Source organism: Hyla sarda, chromosome 5, assembly GCF_029499605.1.
Source record: "Hyla sarda isolate aHylSar1 chromosome 5, aHylSar1.hap1, whole genome shotgun sequence".
In the NCBI taxonomy this organism is placed as follows: domain Eukaryota; kingdom Metazoa; phylum Chordata; class Amphibia; order Anura; family Hylidae; genus Hyla; species Hyla sarda.
In genome coordinates, this window is record NC_079193.1 from 173,048,802 (window position 1) to 173,070,911 (window position 22,110).

Genomic DNA, 22,110 nt, shown 5'->3' on the forward strand with positions numbered 1-22,110 from the left:
TCCACGTTGTGTTCTTCAGCCACTATATGGTCTCCTCCTGCTGCCGGGAACTCCAGGCTATGTCATTAAGCCACTATATGATCTCCTTATGCGGCCGCAACTCCAGGCTGTGTCATTCAGCCACTATATGGTCTTCTCATGCTTCTGCCTTCTCCAGACTGTTTCATTCAGCCACTATATGTTCTCCTCATGCTACCGCCAACCCCAGGCTGTGTCATTCAGCCACTATATGGTCTCCTCATGCTGCCGCCAACTCCAGGCTGTGCCATTCTGCCACTATATGGTCTCTTAATGCTGCTGCCAACTCCAGGCTGTGTCATTCAGCCACTATATGCTGCTGCCAACTCCAGGCTGTGTCATTCAACCACTTTGCGATCTCCTCATGCTGCTGCCAACTCCAGGCTGTGTCATTCAGGAACTATACTTTCTCCTCCTGCTGCCGCCACCTCCACGTTGTGTCATTAAGCCACTATATGGTCTCCTCATACTGATGCCACCTCCAGGCTCTGTCATTGTGCCACTCTGCAACAGTCATTCTAATAGCGACGCCTCTGATCTACATGTCACACTGAATAACAGTATTATTTCACTAACCCAGCACACACCCTATGCATGTTATAGCAAGGCAAAGTTTCTACACCCCTATTCAGGGCTGTGGAGTCGGAGTCGAGGAGTCAGAGTCGGACGAAATTTTGGGTACCTGGAGTCGGAGACGGAGTTGGCAAACAATGCACCGACTCTGACTCCTACTAAATTTAGATTAGAATAAAAAAAAGTAAGTTTAAATGTCCCAATTCACAAAAATGTATAATTAATGACTTCTCTACTTTAAGAATAAAGACCAATGCATGCTGTGCCTCACATAAGGGATAAGATGTCAGATCGCCGGGGTCCCGCTACTGGGGACTCCCGGGATCGCCGCTACAGCACCGCGCTATCATTACTGCTCAGAGCGAGTTCGCTCTGCACGTAATGATTGGCAATACAGGGGCCGGAGCATCCTTACTTCTTGGCTCTGCCCCTCGTGATGTCATGGCCCGCCCCCTCAATACAAGTCAAGTCTATGGGAGGGGGCATGGCGGTCGTCATGCCCCCTGCCATAGACTTGCATTAAGGGGCGGGCCGTGATGTCACAAGGGGCGGAGCCATGACATCACTTTGCTCTGTCCCCTGTATCGCCCGTCATTACCCACAGAGCGAGCTCGCTCTGTGCAGTAATGATAGCGTGGTGCCGCAGCATCGATCCCGGGGGTCCCCAGCAGCGGAACCTCGGCGATCTGACATCTTATCCACTATCCTTTGGATAGGGGATAAGATGTCTAGGGGTGGAGTACCCCTTTAAAATTTAAGCATGACTATGGGCTTCTACTAGGGAAATCATGTTTTATAATAAATGCCCCTTTCTGGATCCTCCCACTGCCCTATCTTCAGCAGCAGATCAGCACACAAACTGTTCAATACAGTAGACTGTTGGCTTCCCAGCCAGTAGTCCTTTGGTAATGACATGTATGTTGCCTTTCTTTCCTTCAAGGAATGTATAAAATACATTTGCATATTAATACAGAGGAGTCGGAGTCGGAAGTACAAAAAACTGCGGAGTCGGAACATTTATCTTCCGACTCCACAGCCCCGCCCCTATTGAGGCTCTCTGTAGGTCAGAAATAGCCATTTTAAATAGTGATTCGCCACAAATAAATTTCGACCGAAACACATTTTTTGGGGAAAATTGCGCAAATCGGACAAATCAAATTTTTCTAAAATTCGCTCATCTCTATGATCATGCATCAAAAATAAGCTCATTTTTTGACAGTGAACTATTGGTTGCTTTTTTGTCACTTAATATTTTTTTTAATAAGACATAAATCGCTGTGATTAAAGCCTATTTGTCGTATATAAGCTTACTCTGGGACTTCTTAAATACACTCGCTACAGTTCATTTGAATTGGTCGAAGTACAAAGGATTTAATATGACTTAAAATGATCCCTATGCTAAAATTACAATTCTAACTCAGTGGTGCTCAGCTGTCGAACAGGAATGTAAGGCAAGACGTTAAATGATATTTTCATAAATAATTCAGCGGCTCTTGATGGCATTTTAAAAAAATCATTCCATTCTGCAGAGAATAACAATTAAGCCAACACCCACCGCGGGAAAAATCTCTCTCAGTGGGTATAAAAATATAATCATCAAGAATATCCACTATGACCTAACTTCCACTTACCTAACAGCATGCATCCTCAGTTTAATAAAGTAGAATTGGAAAATAAACTAAAGGAATATTGTTCAATCTTCCTAATTCAGTTTACTCTGCCACAAGAAAGTGCTGTATACTTGATGGCATACTTCAAAAATGTAGCTTTTTTTTATATGCAGGAATCTAACTGAGCTGAGCATTAAATATTAAAGCTTCCATTGTAAACAATACAATAGAATCATCTTTCACTCAATTCAGAAGAATCTTGTATATTTCCTTTGAATTATTTTTCGAAAAAAGACCATAGAAAATGTGAAAAAAATAGAGCTGTTCATATTTTTTTTTACTGAAAGACATATCAAGGCTAAGGCTACATAGAGACTTTGGCTAAAGCACAGGTCAGAACCTTTATGTTGAGTCAGGCATGACCAGAAATCTATACGTGACGGTGACTGTGGGGGAGAAATTTATGTTATGCTTGCCTACTCACACTCTCAATAGGTACAGTGCAGCACAGTATGACATGGTGCAAGACCTATAACAGAAAATTAAGCTTTAACCTCTATAGAGATGCATTATGAAAAAAATGTATGTACAATTTTGAAGTGATTTTCCAAAATAAAATGATATCATGAAAAGGAGGGAATGAGCCCATTTTTTTTTTTAGCTACAGTGAACCTATACAGCTGTGTAGGCTGCACCCTTCACTCCTGGCACTATATATATGGAGCGTTTATTATTATTATTATTTTTTTTTTTAATCATCAAAATTGCTCTATAGGTTTGACAAGTCAGATAATAGAGATGGAAGCAACAGAATATAATAAATTATGTAAGATTCCCCTATTACATCCTACATTAGCTACTCCTACATGTCATATTGCCATTAAATGGATTCTTTTTTTAAAATTATTTTTATTGGCCTGTAAGGGGATATTCCTTCAGACACTGCCCGGGGTCAGTGCAGGTTCCTGCAGAGTCTGAGTCTCTCTTGGGCTAGCACTAAGCCTACAATTTCTCGGTATGTCCAGAAAGGCCCAGAAATTGTAGGCTTAATGCTGGCCCAAGAGAGGCATATGTATAGTGTAGGGTCCATCCCAACTGAGGTCTCCTTATCGTGGTGGGATGGTATACACTATTTGGCCAAATGGTAAGCTAAGAACCTCTAATTTTCTCCATTTCAGTATTGCATTGAAAAAAAGCATTACATTCACATATATCTTAGCGCTAGCAGTGTGCTGCTGTAATTCTTTTGTTTGTGCTTGTAGTTCAGCCGCAGCAGCTTGCACCTGTGTACTTGATGAATATAATAGTTGTGTAGGATATGCTGAGCATTTTTTGCTTTTTATGCTAAGAAGTGCACCTCATTGCTACTTAGATGGGCCCAGGTGAAGTGATGAAGTGATAGCAATAAAGAAGTGTGTGGCCAAACCCTGAGAGGCGCCTAATGACTGCTGAGATCCTATGCTATTTCCTTTGGATTTATTTGTTGTAGTGTAGTATTGTCTCCATAGTAGTGATTTGCCAGAATACAGCTCTGGATAATTTTGCATAATTTCATAAACATCAATGGGGATAAAGATGAGCCTTGTGGTACTGAATATTTTAAGGTAACTGGGGAAAAGGATGATGAGCTAAGCAATACTCCTTTTATATGTATAAGTTCAGTCTAGAAGTATTAGGATGGCAAATTCACCCCAGTTTCTTACTATGTCTGGAATCTATTTGTATAGCAACAGCAACAGATTTGTAGCTTCTCATAGGATATCTTTAGAAGGGGCTTAACATCCTCATACAATTTGAGCAAAAGTTGCCTCAACAAGCCAATTATTTAAAGTGCATGGAGTCTTTCTCCCAACAGATGATGTTAGGGCAGAAGGGACTGGCGAGTTGGCCAGCCTTTTGTTCTCAAGCTGTCTAGTGGCTTAACCCTACACATGTATGCAATGCTATGCTGAACATTTATGTGCATAGGAAAGTTGGGAGAGAGGTTGGCCGAACGTATGTTTGGTCGACAGTTAGTAAAGGGGTATGACCACCCTTAGGGACTGTATGGAGTATGGAGTATGAAGCATAACTGCCAAGGCTGCTAATTGGCTATGACAGTCATGTGATGTCTGCTTTTAAAGTAAGACCAGAGTGCCAACTGGAGGATAAGCAGGGAAACAGTGCAGGGTCATGGAGAGGTAAGTATCGGTTAATTTGTTACTTTAAGAACATTCCCACACCTCATAGAACAGATTATGACATTTCAACAGGACTGAAATTGGACCTGGCTCCAGGTCACATGTTGCCCTGGAAGGACACAGAACTAAATTAAATAAGTAAAAACTGTCACCCTAAGGCTATTGTCACACACAGAAATTGTTTTAGAAAAATTGCAGTTTTAGTGGCTTCTGAATAACCCCTTTAAGGAAGGTTATAGTTGGTTATCTTGCTTAGGAAAATCTGTCAATGTACTATAACAAAATATACTGCATTGTAAAAATTGTTACCCAACTTTAAAATAAATAAAAAAAACTTCAGTCCAGGTTAGTAGAATTTGCTTTTATAGATTATTGAAATTATTAATCTTGACATGTGTTTGGTAAATAAGAGATTGATTAGGTATTTCAGAGGAATAATACTTAATAAAGTAGGTGTATCTCTCTCCCACCTTGTCTGCTAGACTTTGAAATGTACTCTAGTGAGGAGACTATCTAGTGAGGAGTAACTATCTGAAAAACTTACATCAATTTCTGTTTAAAAGCCACACCCACTCTTGCTAAGCCCTACCCACAGATTCATTTTGTTTATTTTTTGTGCAAAACATGGTACGTGCTAAAATGTGTGACTTACTTTATAGTGACCTAAAAATGAATAATTTCAGGTTAAGTGTAAAAAGAAGTAAAATAATAAAACAGTTATACTGCTGTGAATTAAAGGACTGCAATTGGATTAGGATCTCGCGGGTTCCGTAGGACCCAATATAAAAATTTCGGGAGCAGTTTTTAGTCTTGAGCAGGCAGGAACGGATGGTCACAGAACACACAACCGATCCTGCAAAATCCTTCGCTGTCCCACAAACCTCTGTAATGTCACAGGGGGATGCTGAAATGGCACAAGGGGATAATAAAATGGAACAAGGGGGTAATGAAATGACAAAAGGGGTAATGAAATTACACAAAGGGGTAACAAAAGGCCACAAGGGGATAATGAAAATCTCTAAAAGCTATGACAAAATGTCTTCTGGAGTGGATTGGATTGGCCACATGTTACGGGATTGGGTGGTTATGGTCAGAAATATAGTGGGAGTGGGAGGGAACAGGATTAAGAAAACAGTCCCGTGTAGGGCTGTACTGTACACCATTACACCTTAATGTGGTATAGAATAAGATATCTTCACCTCTATTCTCTTAGTAAATACCGGTATGTATTATAAGTTAGGGTGTCCTTTCAGTTGTAGACTGTAATTGCTTACTATTAGACTTAAATGGTTTTAGACATGTATGGCATATATACAGGATAATTTTCTGTTTGTGTACAAATTATGGTTGTCTTGATTTTCATTAGAAAGTATTTTTTTTCCTGTAAATATAGGTTTTCTTTGTTGCTCTTAATTATGCCTGCATTTCTATCACATCTAGCCTTCTCTGGGTTAGTAAAACTCAACTGAAATTCGGAAACAAAAGATTTTTTATAATTATGTGTCACAATGCTAACATTTCGACAGTGAACACACTCTGCTGCTAGACAGAATGGAGAGAAGTGGGGCTCCCTGATCAGAATGTCAAAAATTAATTTCTAGGTAGAGGAAATTACTTGCCATGTAGTTTAGAATATTAGCAAATACTTCTACCAATTACCATAATTTGACTCAATTTGCATGAACAATAATGCTGCTGCCACAGTAGTTCCTTTTAGTTGTCAGTGAACTGCTGAGACCTTGGCTTCATAGAGGATAAGACTCGTATTACTAACATTCCAATCAAATCACTAAATTAAACATCTGCAATTAATCTCCTCCAATCAAAATGTAATTTAGATTGAAATCTAATGTAGAGGATAAATCTATTAGAGCAATGTGTATAAATACAGTACGTTACATTTTATACCCAAGGTGTGTAATTCTAGTTCAGTTTTCAATTATTAAAACTTTAGAGTGCCCATTATTTACATTTCTTTCCATAAATCAATTATGCATATAAGGATAACAAACTTGCAATATATTCTAAATTTAAAATGCCCAATGCCCCCTATACTTAGCTATTGAATTGTTTATTGCTTTTCAGAATCTCTGCACTCACTGAAAAACCATGGCAACTCTGAAGCACAGTGATTGTATGTAAGAGCAGTGAGACTGTATGAGACAAAATGACTGTAACGTTAAGGAATGGGATAAAGAAAAGGCAGCTGTCTGCAGACAAACATGAATACACATAAGTCTTTTCTGATGCAAAGTTTATCTTCTAGTAGGAAGGGGGGTGCAGTGACAGTGCAAATGTGTGTTGCTTTTTTTGTGGATTTTTTTACATTGCAATTCGTGATTTGAAAATAAAAATTGTAATGACATGATCTATAAATGAGATGATTTGCAAAGGTAAAACACTACTATGTTGGAAAAGTACCACAAAAAAAAAAAAAAGCTTGACCCACTAAAAATGTATGTTTCATAGACTTACTTTTTGAATGTGTGCCTTTCTTGGGATACAATTGTGTAAATTCATAATATTACCATATTATATTCAATTTAATCATAACAATGGGGGGGGGGGTGATTATAAATATTGTACACTAGTTTTCTGTCATACAAGTCACAAATGTTTACACAAGGTTTATAGAAAAACGTTGCAACTAGAGATGAGTGAACTTACAGTAAATTCGATTTGTCACAAACTTCTCGGCTCGGCAGTTGATGACTTTTTCCTGCATAAATTAGTTCAGCTTTCAGGTGCTCCCGTGGGCTGGAAAAGGTGGATACAGTCCTAGGAGACTCTTTCTTAGGACTGTATCCCCCTTTTCCAGCCCACCGGAGCACCGGAAAGCTGAACTAATTTATGCAGGAAAAGTCAGCAACCACTGAGCTGAGAAGTTCGTGACGAATCGAATTTACTGTAAGTTCGCTCATCTCTAGTTGCAACGTATTAAAATGTTTTGAATTGTAAAGAAAAGTGGGCATGGCAGGGAGAGAAGGGCAAGACCTCCAGAGGCCAAGTGGAATTAACATAACTTTAAATTATGTCCCAAATCTACTCCAACTGCAGGCAAAGTGATAAAGATGCCATAAAATGTATTGAAAGACTTCTGCAATTAATCTGGTGCCTCTCTTACCAGCACATTTAAAAGGGATTATTTCATTAAGACAAATAGATTTAGGGTAGGTTCCCCCGTACAGGATCCTGCGCAGATTTGGGGTGCAGGATTTGTAACTGCAGATTAGAAGCTGTGCTCAGTCATTTAGTTTACATTGAGATCTGCAGCAGAAAATCCTGCGCATCAAATCTGCGTATGTGTGAACGTACCCTTAAACTGATGCCTTATGGGAAATTAAACATATTTAAAATGTTGAAGCATTTCTGAAAATGTTTTGTTTGAGAAATATTAGGAGATATTTATCAAAACCTGTGCAGAGGAGAGGTTGACCAGTTGCCCATAGCAACCAATCAGATTTCTTCTTTTATTTTTCAGAGGCCTTTTCAAAAATGAAAAAGCAATTTGATTGGTTGCTATGGGCAACTGATCAGCATTTTCTCTGCACAGGTTTTGACAAATCTCCCCCATAGACTTGCTAACCCCCCAGGTGCCTGTATCGTTTTGATAACCTGTTGCCCTTGGATGTTACCCATTAAGCTGGTCACACACACATGCTCAACTGCAACTCCCTGAAAGTTTTGGCAGTTTGTGTCCACTAAAGATTAAAGCATGAAGACAGCCAGGTCACAGTTCAGAGAGGAACTCAGAAAACCAGGATATGATTAGATCCATGAAGAAGAAGAACTCTGCATGGATGTAGGTTACTCTACTTACAAATAACACAGTTGTCCGTATTTATGTATATGTATGTGGTTCACATCTGATTTTACCAGCTTCGCTTTGTGGGAAAACCCCAGTGCATTCACACTGGAGGGTTTACAGCAAGTTTCCAAAGAAGACCCTAAGGAAGTCAGTGTAATCTGCTTCATATTTGCTTGCATATTAAATGAAGGGGATGTGGTTGTGCTGAAACAGCATGATCTCCTGCGGCCATGCCCCCTTTATTAAAGGAAAACTGTCATACCCCGGATAATGCGGGGGGTGCTGATTCATATGATCCTTACCTCGCCCGCAATCTTAGTTTTTCTACATATGCAAATGTGGCTGTAACTGGCATGGGCTGGGTTTTCAGTAGCTTAGTGGCACTGTGATGCCAGCGCCGCCCATCCGCAGTGCCACCTGCCTATGAATAGTCATCCCCCCTCCCTCCAGCTCTCCCTCTCCCCACTGCTCCTAACTGATCTTCACTGCACATGTGCCGCTGCCGCTTACTGACATGCGCAGTGTAGACCAGTTAGGAGTGGCGGGGAGAGGGAGAGCAGGAGGGAGGGGGGATGACTATTCATGGACGGGCGGTGCTGACGTCACAGTGCCACTAAGCTACTGAAAACCCTGCCCATGCCAGTTACAGCCACATTTGCATGTATAGAAAAACTAAGATTGCGGGTGAACGGCCGGACAGATCTGGGCAAGGTAGGGATCATATGAATCGGTACCCCCCGCACCTGTGGTTAGTGCGGGAGTGAACATCTGACAGTTCTCCTTTAAAGATAAAGCCCCCACCTGCTAAGTCACTGTACAGAACACAGCACACAGGTTCCTTGATTAGTCTATAACTCAGGAATGGGGAAAGCGATCATCATGCTGTATGCAAATATATGACCAGCCCCCCTTAAGGTAAAGGCTAATTTATTTTTATTTTTTTGTGTGGTCACAGGTCCACTTTAAATTAAGGCCGGAAACACCAGTCCTAATGAATTCCCCCATTATCCTTATAAAACACTTATTTTTACGGTAAAACTCTTTTTGAGGTTAATAATCAGATTTATAATTGCCATGGATACTTTGAAATGTTTGATTCCCTTATTTCTGCCTGGGGCAGAGGATGGGCAGCTGTATTAGCATGGGAAGCTTTGTATTTTGCTTCTTTATTATACTGTATACATCATCATTAGATGTTTCTTGTCTGATTCAAATTGAAGTTTCCTCTTTGACAGCTGAGGACAGCTTCTCCTTTCCTGTCACCATGGTAAATATAATATCTCTTCTTCAAAAAGAGTCATGGCAAGATGGGAGAAAATGTCAAGAGCAGATCAGTCAGAGTGCAGTATCTTTCTGAATGATACATAATAATCAGATTGCTTGGATGAGATCAAAATAACAGAGTCTGTTATTTTTAGTGAATGAAGAGTCAAGGGTGTCATTTCCTATTACACAAATACAAACACGCAAACACACACACAGTAACACACATAGATCAGCCAAAACAGTGAAACCACTGACAAAATACCGTATTTTTCGCCATACAAGACGCACTTTTTCTTCCCCAAAACTGTGGGGGAAAAGTTGATGCGTCTTATACAGCGAATACACACCTATCGGGTCGGTCCCGGCGGCCATCAACGGCCGGGACCCGCGGCTAATACAGGACATCACCGATCGCGGTGATGCCCTGTATTAACCCTTCAGGCGCGGCGATCAAAGCTGACCGCTGCGTCTGGAGCGAAAGTGACAGTAACCTGGCTGCTCAGTCGGGCTGTTCGGGACCGCCGCGGTGAAATCGCGGCATCCCGAACAGCTTACAGGACACCGGGAGGGACCTTACCTGCCTCTTCGGTGTCTGCTCCGTGCAGGGATCCCCTGAATGGCGGCGCTCTCCTTCGACGTCATCACGTCGTCACGCACGCCGTCCCGTCATCCAATAGGAGCGGCATGCGTAGCGACGTGATGGCAGCGACGGAGAGCGTGGATCCCGGGGAAGAAGACGTCCGGAGCGTCAGTTACACCCCGGGGACGTGGCAACAGCGATGGACATACAGGGCAGCGGTGACGGGTCCGGAGCGGCGGGAACATGTGAGTATTACCTCCTATCCAGTGGTCTTCAACCTGCGGACCTCCAGATGTTGCAAAACTACAACTCCCAGCATGCCCGGACAGCCAACGACTGTCCGGGCATACTGGGAGTTGTAGTTTAGCAACATCTGGAGGTCCGGAGGTTGAAGACCACTGTTGGGTGCAGAATCTTTTTTTTTCTAGATTTTGCACCTTTAAAATTGGGTGCGTCTTATATGCTGGTGCGTCCTATAGGGCGAAAAATATGGTAAGTAAATTATCATTTGTCTGTAGTCTAGGATGGAATACATTTGTCAGCAAGTGGATTTTTTGCATCATGTGGATGGTTAGATGCATGCGCGTCACCTACTAAGGAAAACATGTCACCAGGATGCACTATGGGAAGAAGACATGCCAGTCAAGGCACTGTGATGCTCTGTGCATTTTCCTGCTGGGAAACCTTGGGCCCTGCATTCATATAGATGTTATATTGACACATACCTTCTTGCAAAACATTGTGGCAGACAAGCTTATTCCTGTGATGTTGATGGTGGTATTCCAATTTCAGCAGGGCAATGTACCTTGGCATACATTTTTCAAGATGTACAAAAAAGAAAGTTGCAACAGCACTCTTGGTCAAAAAATGGAGGCTCTTAGCGCACTTTTTGATCCGATATGAGGCCACCTCCGCGTGGTGGATGGGGGGACACATTTTGATCAAAAAGTGCGCTAAGAGCCTCCATTTTTTGACCAAAAGTGCTGTTGCAACTTTCTTTTTTGTACATTTTGTATTTGCCACAGCAGCGGGCACCTGTGTATTAGGTTGTTGTGCTGGCTATTTTTCCTTTTGTTTATACATTTTTCAAGAACATATTTAAAAAATGACAAAGGGTTCAAGGTATTCATTTAGTCTTTAGATTTCCCAAATATCAAACCAATCAAATGGGATGTATCATTAAAACAAGTCCAATTCATGGAGGCCCATCTTGCAACTTACAGGGCTTAAAGGGATACTCTGCTGGAAATATTTGTATTAAATCAGCTGGTGCCAGAAAGTTAAAAAGATTTGTAATTTTTTTCTATATCAACATCTTAATGCTTCCAGTACTTATCAGCTGCTGTATGCTAATTTCTTTTTGAATTTCCTTTCTGTCTGACCACATGCTCTCTGCTGACTCCTCTGTTCATGTCGGGAACTGTCCAGAGCAGAATAGGTTTGCTATGGGGATTTGCTTCTACTCTGGAAAGTTCCAATAATGGACAGAGGTGTCAGCAGAGAGCACTGTGGTCAGACAGAAAGAAAATTCAAAAAGAAAAGAACTTCCTCTGTAGTATACAGCAGCTAAGTACTGGAAGGATTAATATTTTTTTTATAGAACTGTAAATACTATATTTTAATCCCCAATACAGCTTGAGTTACAGACAAAATCTGTTACAGTTCTTTTATCCTGCTGGCTGATATGGTTACCAATAGTCCACAAACTTTGTCAAAAGATTAATTGAGCACCTAGAACATAGAAATAGTAACACTCTGGGGACATTTATCAATGTTTGCTTATATATTCCTTTTTTTTGTTATTTTTTCCTTACAATTTTTTGCTTATGTGCGACTCATTTATCAACTGGTTGCAGCCTGTTGATAAATTTGTTGCTCGTAAGAGTTTTTTTATTTTTTTTGCTTTGGTAGTGGCTTTTTGTCCGGGAAGAAAAAAAAAACACCCATAAATAAAGTACTGCTGCCTTTTATATGGCATGTGAACATGTCCTGAAAGATAATATATCATTAGAAAATGGCATGTTATTTATAGTTTTCATTCTGGTCACTAGCACACATATAATAAGCTGATGGTTCCTGTGTTCTGCAGCTTTGTTGTCAGCTTTGATCTGTACACTGGAGTGGGTCAGCAGAGGTTAATAATTACAGCTTTAGGCTAATAAACGGATAGCTACACTATACACAGATATGGCTCTGTATGTATCACTGCCTGCCTTCTAGATACTATAATAGTCTATAGACATCTCAATGATTTGAATCCTGTTCATTGCAGATACAATAAAGCACACGTACCCTGCTGCCCTATCTATAAAGACAACACTGAGAAAACGGTTGGGTCTTTAATGTGGCCACCTGTTGGCCAGGTATTCAAAACTAAATCGAATTTATCATAATCTAAAAAACAAAACTTATTGGGTTCCAGAATTCTGTCTCCATTTGTACATTTTGACATTTTGCTGCTTGCTTGGTGGGAACGAGGTATGGCTTAAAATGTTACACCATGATACAAAATTGGCAACAAAAACAGCAACATTTTGACATAAAGTATGTCAATCAATAGGAGACATGAAGTTAGACAAAATTTGCTGCATATTTAGACTGTCTAGTGTAAGTTTAGACTGTTTAGTGTTGTTTAAGACTGCGATCAAACAATATTTTGGTCAGTATTGTTCATCAGTATTTATGAGCCAAAAATATTCAATGTGATCGGCCAATGGATTCTGGCTCAACAGCCGATTTGGATGAGTAGAGGATCAGGGACTCCTATATGGCTATGGCTCTGTTAACATTCTCTAGACTGGGTGCAGAGCTTCCAGACCAGCGTAGTAAGTATAAGCAGTGATGCATACAACATTGATACTTACCGTATATACTCGAGTATAAACCGAGTTTTTCAGCACGATTTTTCGTGCTGAAAACACCCCCCTCGGCTTATACTCGAGTGAACTCCCCCACCCGCAGTGGTCTTCAACCTGCGGACCTCCAGAGGTTTCAAAACTACAACTCCCAGCAAGCCCGGCCAGCCATCGGCTGTCCGGGCTTGCTGGGAGTTGTAGTTTTGAAACCTCCGGAGGTCCGCAGGTTGAAGACCACTGCGGCCTTCGACATCATCCAGCCCCCTCTCACCCCCCTTTAGTTCTGTACAGTACTCACCTCCGCTCGGCGCTGGTCCGGTGCTGCAGGGCTGTCCGGTGAGGAGGTGGTCCGGTGGGATAGTGGTTCCGGGCTGCTATCTTCACCGGGGAGGCCTCTTCTAAGCGCTTCGGGCCCGGCCTCAGAATAGTCACGTTGCCTTGACAACGACGCAGAGGTGCGTTCATTGCCAACGTACTTCTGCGTCGTTGTCAAGGCAACGCCTCTATTCCGGGCCGGAAGCACGGAGAAGAGGCGCCCCCGGTGAAGATAGCAGCCCGGACCACCTCCTCACCGGACAGCCGTGCAGGACCGGACCAGCGCCGAGCGGAGGTGAGTACTCAGAACTAAAGGGGGGTGAGAGGGGGCTGGATGATGTCGAAGGCCGCAGTGGTCTTCAACCTGCGGACCTCCGGAGGTTTCAAAACTACAACTCCCAGCAAGCCCGGACAGCCGATGGCTGCCCGGGCTTGCTGGGAGTTGTAGTTTTGAAACCTCTGGAGGTCCGCAGGTTGAAGACCACTGAGGGCGAATGATGACAAGGGGATGATGAAGGGGGGATGTGCGGGATGATAAGGGGATGATGAAGGGGGGATGTGTGGGATGATAAGGGGATGATGAAGGGGGGATGTGTGGGATGATGACAAGGGGATGATGAAGGGGGGATGTGTGGGATGATGACAAGGGGATGATGATGAGGATGTTAATGACGGGTCTGGATGATGACAGGGGGGGATGATGTATTTCCCACCCTAGGCTTATACTCGAGTCAATAACTTTTCCTGGGATTTTGGGTTGAAATTAGGGGTCTCGGCTTATACTCGGGTCGGCTTATACTCGAGTATATACGGTACCTCCAAGCAGCCACAAATATTCGCTGAGCCAGACTCATAGCACCCAGACCTGCGAATATAGTGAGATTAAAGGGGTTATCCAGGAAAAAACTTTTTTTTATATATCAACTGGCTCCAGAAAGTTAAACAGATTTGTAAATTACTTCTATAAAAAAATCTTAATCTTTTCAGTACTTATGAGCTTCTGAAGTTAAGGTTGTTCTTTTCTGTCTAAGTGCTCTCTGATGACACGTGTCTCGGGAACCGCCCAGTTTAGAAGCAAATCCCCATAGCAAACCTCTTCTAAACTGGGCGGTTCCCGAGACACGTGTCATCAGAGAGGACTTAGACAGAAAAGAACAACCTTAACTTCAGAAGCTCATAAGTACTGAAAGGATTAAGATTTTTTAATAGAAGTAATTTACAAATCTGTTTAACATTCTGGAGCCAGTTGATATATAAAAAAAAGTTTTTCCTGGGTAACTCCTTTAAGTGATGCATACAGCATTACTGCTTACCTCCGGATGGCCACACATATTTAATAGGCCAGGTGCTCTGTGAAGTTTGGGGGAAATTCAGAGTTTAAATTTGATTTGTTAAGAATATTTACATGATCCATCTCTATACATAATAAATTCCCTTTTAATTGATTCTCTTAATGGATTATGAATAGGGAACATGGCTGTGGATGAGGCATATCCATAGAAAGCTCTAAACCCATACAGAGCATAAACATGTCAATGCACTTCACTATCCCTAAGTGATATGATGAACACCCAAATGATCTTTTGTCCCTGAACATTGCCTTGTGTAAACACACCCAGTGGAGAGAAAACAACAGATGATAAAAAACGTATTTGTTGATGATCACATTATAATACAGCTATAAAAATGATTGTTTGTTCTGCAACACTTGGATCATGAAAAATACCCAGCCCCAATTGACCTAATATATTGTCGGTAAGACCTCAATACTTGCAATAAATCAACTTGATCAATTTGTCCAGTTATAAAAATCATTGGATTAAATATACAAGTAGAATATTTACATTACGTTGTTAAATTAATTACATCGATCTGGTTGGCAACCTAAACATAATTATAGTACATGAAGTGTGAATATATTATTCATCAGATATAATTATACTGTTTGACTGCTGACTGTATTGTTAATATAATAATCACTATACATTTCTGCTGCATATTTACTTATTTTATTAAATAAGTGGCACTACATTTCCTAAATGACTGTAGCTTACATTCACATGTTACATATGGTTAGCAAAAATGTAAGCACTCTTAACATTATAAATCAACAGTTCAGGGTACCTTTTTCAATCATCAGCTTTTTTTCCATTTTTTTTTAAACCATATTTATTAACCCTTTCACTCCCCAGGACATATGGGTAGATCCTGGGGCAGGTAATGGTGTTGTAGCGGGATTGTGATACAATACTGATTTGTACCCAGTTGCTACCACTAATATCAATATCTAGGGGCTGCTGCTAATAACCTGCAGTGGCAATCACCACTTCGGGGCTATTAAGCCTTTAGATCCCACATTCAAAGCCAATCACACAAATGGGTAAATTACTGATGCCAGTGGGTTGGGGGGACTTATTGGGATCTTTGCAGTAAAATTGCAGAACAATTTAACAGTCTGGGGCCCTGCCGTTTCCCTGCTGCTTGGGCCTGTTACATGACACTGCACTCAGCATATCACCTGCCGAAGCAAGAAATCGCGTCAGCCGGCGATAAGCTGATCGCAGTGTGATGTGTCGGGCTTCAAGATGTGAAAGAAAACCTGTTCTAGAAGACAGAAGACCGATATTGGTGCAACGGGGGAGCTGCAGGTGAGTTAAAGTTTGTTGTTTTACTTTTTGAAGCCCAATGGATAGATAAAACTTTCCAGTGGAGTACTCTTTTAATGTCAGTGTGAACCTCTCTTAACTGAAATGTGGGCATGCATCTCACTTCTACTATTTTATTGTGTGCTCATTTGTTTGTATTACTTGAGATGTACTTGTGGGTTATCTATCCAGTTGTAAAGTGCTTAAGAATATGTTGATGCTGTTTACATAATGGTTATTCTTCTCTTCATTATTATTAGTAAAGTGGTATATCTTTGTCGGAAGTCATATATTTATGGATGTCAGGGACGGGTTACTGCAGTTTTTTCTTCTTCTTTTACATATAAATAAAGTATTAGCATCAAAGATCCATAATGTGTAAATATTTAACATTCATATATAAAGGTGGATGCTATTTTTCTGCAGTAGAACCTAAGAAGATTTTGCCGTAAATCTGTATGTAATAACTTTTGGATTTACAACCGGATATTGCCACAAATATCACCCATAGCAAAACATTGGATTGGCTGCAAGTTTATGCTTTTCAGTGGAGTTGAGAAAATAAATTAATTTGCATTTGCTTAATTTATTTCCCTTTCGCTTTAGAAGTTTTTTTTCTATAATAGTGTAGCTATGCCATAATATGACCAAGCATGAGGAATATCCAGCACCACGACCACAGAATAAGAACGCTGCTTCTCATTAGATAACCATCGACAGGAACATGTAACACAGCATGCACGAACCAGAGAGTGACGCGTTTCAGCGGGCATAGCCGCCTTAGTCATACAACTAAGGCGGCTACGCCTGCCAAAAAGCGTCACTCTCTGGTTAGTGCATGCTGTGTTACATGTTCCTGTGGATGGTTATCTAATGAGAAGCAGCGTTCTTATTCCGTGGTCGTGGTGCTGGATATTCCTCATGCTTGGTTGTTCTATGCGTGCAGTCCCCATGCATCCGTGCACACGCAACGGATTGGTGAGCTGGATACTTCACCGTTAGTTTTGCCATAATATGGTTACCTTTTTTACAGTGGTCTTGAACTTATTATAGCTATTTGTTGCAAATCTACACCAGCCCAGACCTGGCATACAAAACTGACTGTGAACATCATTTAGGAAAAAAAAAAAGTTGCAGAAGAGGAGGAACCATACAAAGTGGCATACTAAAGTGCAATTTAAATGGGCACTCTCATTAAAAAATTTTTTGCTATTGCACTCCTTATGGTAAATTAAAAAGATTTCTAATATACCACATTTTCCCCCAGGAAGTGCAGCCTGTAGTGCTGAGGGGGATGTGTCCAACCAACAGCATACGCCAGTTAAGTGTGGGAAGAGCTATGATTGGATGAGGCTGGACACACACCCCTCAGCACTCCAGGCTGCACTTCCTGTGTTTGGACCCCGGTCCTAAGTCTGTGTATAAGATGGGGGAAAATGTGCTCTTGAGCTTTTTTAAGCACAAACATAGAAAACTTCATTTTTTTTTCAAACAAAGTATATTAGAGATATTTTTTATTTACCATAAGGAGTGCAATAGCAAAAAATAATTTTAATGAGAGTTACCCGTGAAAAAAAATGTGTACTAGTCCCATATTCATCAGATTCCATACCATTTTTTAATAAATTTGGCTTACAATCAAAATACTTTGATAACCAAAGACACATACGCATGCCAAAATCAGTATTGTAGAAAACTAGGTACCTCGTTTGTGGGATGACCACAAAGTATTGGAAGAAAATCCATGCAAACATTGGAGAACAAACAAATTCCAAGCAAATGCTAATTTTAGATAAATTTGAGGAAATGAATTCTGTAAGGAACTAAGGCTATCCACTAAGCCACCATGTCTAAATAGATGAAATGCAATATGATAAATCTTATTGCTCAGCTCTGGTCAAGCTCCTGGTACACCCAACAAATAAATGTCTCACCAGGCATTTTCCTTGCACTCAATGCAAACAAAAAACGTTTGACATGTCATTATTCCTGGCTTTTTCTAGCAATCAGTCAGGGTCTGAACACCCAGACATATGTCTTCATGACATGTCAAAGGTTTTCTAATGTGGCAGTGAAAAATGTAATCAAAAACTTAGTATCATATTGCGTTATTCAGGAGAAAGGCCCACTAAGTAATATATGGATGGCTTGAGTTTGCGATAAATGAAGCCGTTTGTAACCATGTAACTCTTATTTCTGGGTCGTATAGGACAGTTTCATATGTAGGAGCCCTCATCTATTATGGGACTGATAAATAGCTAGTGTAGGAGAAGAATTTCTATTACAGACAACATATTGTGGACAACTCGAGGCATTTGTAGCCCAGCCAAGTAGGGCGTGGATGCCAGTGCAAAATACCATTGGTTAGTCATTCATGGCTCCTGGTTGGCAGCTGAAGAAAGGAGAGGCTTTAAAGGGGTACTCTGGTGGAAAACTTTTTTTTATATCAACTGGCGTCAGAAAGTTAGACAGATTCGTAAATTACTTCTATTAATTTTTTTAATCCTTCCAGTACTTTTCAGCTGCTGTGTACTACAGAGGAAGTTGAGTTGTTCTTTTCTGTCTGACCACAGTGCTCTCTGCTGACACCTCTGTCTGTGTCAGGAACTGACCAGAGCAGGAGCAAGTCCCCATAGCAAACCTCTCCTGCTCTGGACAGTTCCTGACACAGACAGAGGTGTCAGCAGAGAGCACTGTGGTCAGACAGAAAAGAACTACTCTACTTCCTCTGGCGCATACAGTAGCTGATAAGTACTGGAAGGAATAAGCTTTTTAATATAAGTAATTTACAAATCTGTTTAACTTTCTGGAACAAGTTGATTTGAAAACAATTGTTTTCCACCAGAGTACCCCTTTAAACAGAGCCACAGGCACCCCCTCGGTGGTGGACTTCTCCCAGCTTGTTTAATTCTCTGAACACCCTGATCCCAACTGATTAAAAATTTTGACATTAAATACAACTGAGGTTCAGACATGGAAAATCAGATATTATGGTACATCAGAGAAAGACAAACTTTGACTTTGACTCAAATGTTGTTTATGATTCATATTCCGATGTATTATGATGACACCACTGTATTGCAGGGAATTTGATGACATGGTTGATATTGTATACATGAACAGTAAGATTAGTTTACACTGGTGTATGTGTTTCAGACATGGAAAGGACAAGGACAAGGTGATTCATTTACAAGCATTTCTACGCTGTTTGATGGGAACACAGAAGATTATATCATTGTATCTTGGCATCACGTTAAAAACGTATTTCAAGAGAATAACTATAGAAGAAAAGGATGAATCTTGTGAAAGCACACAAGTAATTGTGAAGTAATTATGATATGTAGTTATCATTTAAACTAGAATATAATGGCACAATAATAATAGTAATAATAACAACAATTATAATTACAATGATATTTATTATGACATATAAATACTTGGAATGTTGGATAATCTCAAAAAGCTGCAGTCTATCGCTTATGATAGGTAGGGGACAATAAAGCCCTGCTTTCACTTCAGTCACTGTGCATACCTACTTGAACGATTTGAAGTTTGTCCTAAACAGCAGCTCTTAACTGTGCAATGGTCCCTATACCCAAAGGGTTGTCCTATCTCAGCAATTAGCTTTTTCTGGTCCTCTATGCCCGGTTTGCGGCCATGGGAGGTGATTGGGAAGACGAAAAGTTGCTGAAGCAAAGAAGATACGCAGTTTGCGTAACTCCCATTGACCTTAATTGGAGTTGCACAATCGGCACAGCCCAGCGATCTACGCTGTTTATGTAACTCACGGAGGAGTACTCAATCTGCTAAACTGCTATTATAGTCAATGGAACTTATGCAAATTGAGCATTTCCCCGCTTTTACTGCTTTCGGCTTTCTTGACCACTTTCGCAAACAGGCCGACGGTGGCCGAAAATAAGTAATTGCTGAGATGGGACAACTACTTTAACTAAGTGCACAGGGAGGCAGGAAGAAGAAAGACAGGCCAGGTAAAAGCCAAATGGCCACATAAAGGACAAATTCAGAACACAAGAGTGTAAACCTAGAAACAAAGTTTTGGAACCAGGATAGTAGAAGTACAGAATCAGAACCAGAGGCAAAATACACACAAAACAGGCAAAATCAGATAAAACCAGGACAGTAACATCAGGTCCAAAAAAGCAGGCAAATTCAGAGGCAAGGAACAAAAAGGGGCTAGGGAAAGCTGAGTACTAGGAAACACATTAGTGAAGGCTGTAGAAGGACCAATCATGGGCCTCTATGGCCAGCAGATACCTATTTAAATACACACTACTGGAAATATGCTGAGTCTGATTGGTCCAGTGTCCCAGCCTCCTGATTGACAGACTCTCCCTTCCCATCACATAAACAGGCAGTGCCACTTTTCATGACAAATGTTTCCTTAAAAAACGGTGGCACAGCAGCAAATGGACACAGCACAGAAGACAGGACCGGATGCAACCTGAGAATGCCTATAAGTATTATATTATATCATGAAATTTTTTGATAAGTGTATCTGCATAAAATTCCTTAGCTGATACTCAGGACCTTTCCCTGTGATTAACCTTGCCAAAGCACTAAATATTGTAAAGCTCCCTCTTTTGTAATCCAGGTTTGAAGACCTCATATAACAATAACATCTTGAGCAGGATGTCTTATAGGGGGCACCAGAAATGCAACACATTTTTTTTCAACAGAGACCTATAAAATACTGTGAAGTACATTCTCTGAGCTGGAAGTAGCTTCTAAAGTACCATGCGGGTGAAAGTCATAATTACAAAGGAAGTGGACCTAATGAAATGGTTGTTAATGGCGAATACTGCCAAGGCCAGATGTGACACCCAATCAGAGTGCTAGGAACAGGCCTAGTTGACTCTGTAGACACAACCTGGGTTCTTACGAGCCTTATAGCAGGCTTTGGTAAACACCAAGGGGGTGCCCTAGATTCTTCTAACTGGAGTGGCATTGGATTTTGTTCTGTTTTAAGTCATTTTAGTGACATTCAAGACCCTAGTAGTTAAGTCAGTTCATATATTAAGAGATAACAATTTATTTCTTATGCGCATGACCATTGATTGTTGTCATATTAATTTTTAGTAAACATTCCCTATATCATGTGGATACTTTTAGATCCAGTAATTAAAGGGGTTATCCACCATAAGGTGATTTTAGTACGAACCTGGCAGACAGTAATGGACATGCTTAGGAAGGATCTGCGCTTATCTTGGGGCTAAATGGCTATGTTGTGAGATTACCATAACACTGTGGCTAGCTTTTTGTGAACTTGTATTTCCTGTTTGACTTACGTTTTTTTGACTACAAATCCCACAATGCCATCTTCCTCCCTCTCAGACATCAGCCACCCCACCCATTGAAACAAAAGACCTGTGGTTTTCAATCAGGTGTTGGATTAGTTGCAGATTGATCCCTCCACCCATTGAAGCAGACAGGCTCCCTGTCATCAGCTGACTAGTGAGTCAGGTCTCGGTTGCATTGCAAACTGGGAAAAATCTGAGACAACAGTCATTTTGTATGCTGATAAAAATAAATATTGGAGTGAAAATCACAGAAAAATTGTGAGAAAACCATCATACACAGGTACAGACACTATATTATGAACTACACTAACTTTACAGACCCTGTAGCATAGCCAAATAAAAAAAAAATCCTGGAATACCCCTTTAAATTTACAGGTAATTTGTCTTGTATTTATTTTCTTCAAGATTTTTTCATTAATAAGATGAAAGTATGTCAAGAAGAAAAATTATGTTGTAGCTATCTTTTTTTTCTTCTTGTTTTAAAAACTTCACTAGGGCTACTATATTGGAGACACACACACTTCACACTTCATTACCAAATGATCTGGATAGAGAGTGCGCATGATAACTGCTGCAATGAATGGGCATTAATGCTGTCTTCACCAGTATCTAATATATTTGAGTTATAGCATGAGAAAACTGTTTGCTTTGGACAACTTGAACAGCCCACATTTTTAAGATGATAGTTCCAATAGTGATTGTGTGAGCCTGAAATAAAAATCTATACAGTGGTCCCTCAACATACGATGGTAATCCATTCCAAATGGACCATCGTTTGTTGAAAGGAATGTTGAGGGATCCGTGTAATGTAAAGTATAGGACAGTTGTCTATAACCTGTGGACCTCCAGATGTTGCAAAACTACAGCACCCAGCATGCCCGGACAGCCAACGGCTGTCCGGTCATGCTGGGTGTTGTAGTTTTGTAACTTCTGGAGGTCCGC

At 40.8% G+C, this 22,110-nt stretch overlaps 1 protein-coding gene across 9 annotated transcripts in view; it reads right to left on the bottom strand.

Annotated features, from left to right (window-relative positions):
* LOC130273638 (poly(rC)-binding protein 3-like) overlaps positions 1-22,110 on the bottom strand; it is a 744,530-nt gene that overhangs the window by 428,272 nt on the left and 294,148 nt on the right. Inside the window, exon 1 of one of the 9 annotated variants that reach the window (XM_056520767.1) lies at positions 8,492-8,636. The exons of the other annotated variants lie outside the window; for them this stretch is intronic. The gene's annotated coding sequence lies outside the window, so the exon portion shown is untranslated. Of the gene's footprint in view, positions 1-8,491; positions 8,637-22,110 lie in introns of those variants that run through there. 9 annotated transcript variants of the gene reach the window in all.